This window comes from Juglans microcarpa x Juglans regia, chromosome 3D, assembly GCF_004785595.1.
Source record: "Juglans microcarpa x Juglans regia isolate MS1-56 chromosome 3D, Jm3101_v1.0, whole genome shotgun sequence".
Lineage (NCBI taxonomy): Eukaryota > Viridiplantae > Streptophyta > Magnoliopsida > Fagales > Juglandaceae > Juglans > Juglans microcarpa x Juglans regia.
Window position 1 is genome coordinate 15694911 of NC_054598.1, and position 4123 is coordinate 15699033.

The 4123-nt window shown below is 35.9% G+C and overlaps 1 long non-coding RNA gene across 1 annotated transcript; it reads left to right on the forward strand.

The window, feature by feature from the left end:
* The first annotated feature begins 854 nt into the window (after positions 1–854).
* Positions 855–1931, forward strand: LOC121256344. Its single transcript, XR_005938973.1, has 3 exons — positions 855–1062; positions 1479–1504; positions 1689–1931. It is a non-coding gene; the product is annotated as an uncharacterized LOC121256344 (long non-coding RNA).
* Positions 1932–4123: the final 2192 nt, after the last annotated feature.

Below are 4123 nucleotides of genomic sequence, written 5' to 3' on the forward strand. Positions count from 1 at the left end.
TTCAACTACTGTTGAGTACCTTGTACCTATTTTTAGTTTTATTTTATTTGTGTTCCAGCGATACTGTGTAGCTGCTGTTTACTGCGGCTTGTACTGGGCTATGACACTACCAGGAATAAAAATGGTTAACCCCACTGCCAGAGCAATCCAGAATAAGCATTGGATGCCCTAAGCCTGGCACACCATGTTCCAAGTTCCATTTTTGTCCATAGGACATAACCATGTAATCCCCCGACACCTATAAATCAAGGGCATGTAAGAGCATAATCAATGTCACAAACTTCTTCCACCTGCTTAGGCAGTAATACTCTAAAATTCACTTGAAAACTATGGTGAAATAATAAAAGAACAAACTTTTCTTCCTGAAATCAGTGAGGCGCGTCCAGGTGTCCCTGCTCAGATGATTCAAACTGTCTGCACTACATTGATTTTGGTGTCGTTTAGATTTGAAGATGAGTTGAGATAGATTGTGAATAGTAGTGAGATGAGTTGTGAATAGTAATAAAATTTGTGAGTTAAAGTTGATGAATAGTAATGAATAATAATGAAATGAGTTGAGAGGCATTGCGAATACAAACCGGGCCAAAGTTTACACATGTCGAGGAGGAAAGTCCAACCTGGGAAATGCATCTGAGAGCGAGTATATGAAAAATTCTGCTCGTAAGCGATTTGCACACCCATATTCGTACCCATCCAATGTAGCAAGTCAGTGCAGATCAGATATAAGCAGCGGCAAAATCGTTCTAGCAAAATTCCAAACTTTTGAATCCACTTATTAAAATGGTGCGTTTAGCAAGACAGTAAAAGAAAAACCCTATCTCTTCTCCTTCTCCTTGTACGTAGCTTCATTAATTTTCCACTAAATTTCTCTTCTCCTTCGTCCATTCCCACACATTTCACCTTCTCCTTCATCCATTCCGCACCCTTCTCCCAAATCTCGTTCAGAAAAATCCAAACTCAAATGGTTTCATCCTTTCCCTGGTAATTTTTGTCGTCGTGGAGAAGGATTTTCGTTGTTGCTGATGTGGCTCGCTTGAAGGATACGATGGAGAAACTCTTCAAGTAATTCATTGCCGATCTACTTCACATCATCTTTATGCCTTTTTGTGTATTCTGTAATAGGGTAAAAATATTTGGGGCTTTTTTAAATTGGGTCTTGCATGGTTCTCATATGGACCTAAAATGGTCTACTCAAATTCTTTTGAATGCATGTTTAAGAAAAAGGAAAATAAAAAGTTCTGTTTAGATGTGTTTGATAATATAGGTGGCTTCAAATGTGGTTTTAACTCTTATTTTTCCCAATGAATCAGATAACTTAGATTGTTGCTGGGTTAATCATAGAACATGTTGAATCTCCTGTGTTTTGTACCAGAGCTTTGACCACTGTAAAATTTAACACCTATTCAAATTTAAGCATTATGCGTTGTTTAAAATTTAAAATTTGCTTGCCACTTGATGAGATGCTTTTTCATGTTTAGGTTCACTTGTCTTTTTGGCCAATGAGGTAAGTTTGTGTAGTAATTGTTTTATCAGTATAATGTTGCATAAGAATTTCATCTGAGCAGAGAACATAAGGAATATATGAAAAAAGAGATTATGGCAGAGGAAAAACTGACTTTGCCTCTTTAAAGTTTATGTATATTTATGTATTTTTCATTAACCTCAACTTTGAGATCGTAACTCTTCAGGCACGTCGTTTGAAATAGTCGGAGATCAGGGATCTGGGAGAAGAAAGATCAAATGGTTTTGACGTTGCTATGTTTTTCTCCCCTAAGCGACATTGCCCTGTTGAGAAATTTAAGAGAGGAATGTGGAAGTCACAGTTATTGTGCATTATCTATTTAGTCTTTGATTTTTTGTTTAAAAAGATCATTGGAAATCGTGAAGTAAACTTGAGTACTGAAGCAGTCTTATGTGCTTTTTTCATGCAATTATTTACGCATGATGATAAAAATATGATCTATATGTGCTCCTCTTACTTTAATTTCTTGCTGATATATGAAATATTGAAATTCGTACTCTTTGAGCGAACGAACTTCATTGATGGTAACTTTGATTGCCGAATAAAAGACAAGAAGAGGTGACCATTTCATGTTGCAGCAGCTAGCTTTTCCATGTGAATACCCACCAATCAAGGCAGCTTGATATATGGTTGATGTAATTGGACAAAAGCTCCAAGAATGTCTACACTAGATCCATGTGAATGTAGTCACCATAGCGACCTTAGTATGTTGTAACCGTGTATGTAGCTGGAAACTGTGTGTATTGTAGAAGTTTACATATTAGCGATGTAATTGTGAACCATTAAATGTGGATTTAATCCAATTATTGATAGAAGGCTATGGGAAAATTATTATTCCACCATTTATTGTAGCTGGTGTGAATGAAAAAATTATTTACTTGAGGTTGACAAAAGGTGGATTGCATGCTGTTGGAATTATTTAGCATTTTCAGACAAGTTATGACGTGCATGCCATTCAAATTGATTATAAGCATTGAATCCATCTAATAAGCAAATCGTTTTTTTTTTATATGAACTGTCAAATTAAGAAATATTTGCTGAAACAATAAGACCAAATATTCTGCATAGATATCCTGCTCCTAAGTGAGTGCCCGACCATCATTAATCCTGCCTTGCAGTTCAACTGTTATCCTCCCCACACCCTATGTGGAGCATAGACCTGGAAATTCTGATGCATTGATGAAAATAACACAATGACAGTCACATGTCTACACAATAAAATTCAAAAATCCTGTAAAATAAATGCTAATTTCAAGTGCAAGCTAGTCATACAAATTAGTCCACCTGCCAATATTAAGTTAATATTGTACGCACTTCCACCAAAAAATTATATTGCAGCTAGTAGTTTCAGATGTCAACTATATTTTCACTAAATATAGTTTCGGACGTGGCCTCGCTACATTTTTTGTCCGGTTCCTTGCCTTTCCACCACGAGAACAACCCAACATGATATATCTGAGGCTCCCATCCTCAAACTTATGAAGAAAAGTTGAAGTTACTTAAGCCTTTAACTAGAACTACTTGTTAACTAGAACTACTTGTCAAAGCTAGCAAGTAGCTGAATTTATAGAGTTCAAGTAATTGATAGAAAAATAAATGAAAACCCAATTAGAGAATCGTGACCTAAGAGAAGATCGTGGTAACTTGAAGAATGAAAAACAAAGTGATCCTCTCTCTCTCTCTCTCTCTCAATAATGCAACAACCCCAATAATTGAAGGAGGAAAAACTTTATAATGATCAAGCCGGTGTGATAAACATTTTTCCTTACGTATTAACATGATATCATTTAATTTATAAAATAAAATTTATTTTTTTAAGTGATGTGTGATCATGTATAACATTAAGCGTGATTGTAGAGTTCATTTTCTACTTAATAAAATCTGGAAACTTGATAACAATTGAAAACAAAGCAGAGAAAGGCAAAGAAGTGTACGATAGAAGGCAAAAAAAAAACTGGTAAATTATGGGTATTGATCGAAACAGAATATCAAACATGTTACCCGCAAGGCCGCACAAGGTAGAATCCAAAAACCAAAAGAAAAACAAGAAAAGTCCTAGGAAAAAAATAATAGATTAAGGCAGACATATAGCATGCAAATTCAAAGCATAAAACATGTCTTGATAGCAACACAGTGGTCCCCATGGCCATTTTGGCAGGAATGTTAGTTGGGTCCATATTAGAAAAGCATATTCTTCTACTAATGATACTTCACAGTTGCAGAACTACATGGACTTAATCCAATGGAGTGAAGAGGAAAGGGGCCCCACAAGACCCACAAGAAAATGTTTCAGGTATTTGGTCAAGAAGGAAGCAGCTTCAGATTTTTCCATTGTACGTTCTTTGGTCTTGCTGATCGACCCAAAACAAGACAAAAATTTAAGCTACGATTAATTTGTGAGGAGATGACTGAACTTGAATGAAATTTAGGGATTTTTGGACAATTACCGATCTAAGCAATCCCACCAGCAATTTGCAGCAAATAGAGAAGATGGAGATGAAAATCTGCAGTAGATGAAGATGGAGATTTTGTGAACTTGCGTGCAGATAGAGAGTTTCTCAGGGAAGAAGATGAATCGGTCTTTTCTCTCTTCCTTTCGTG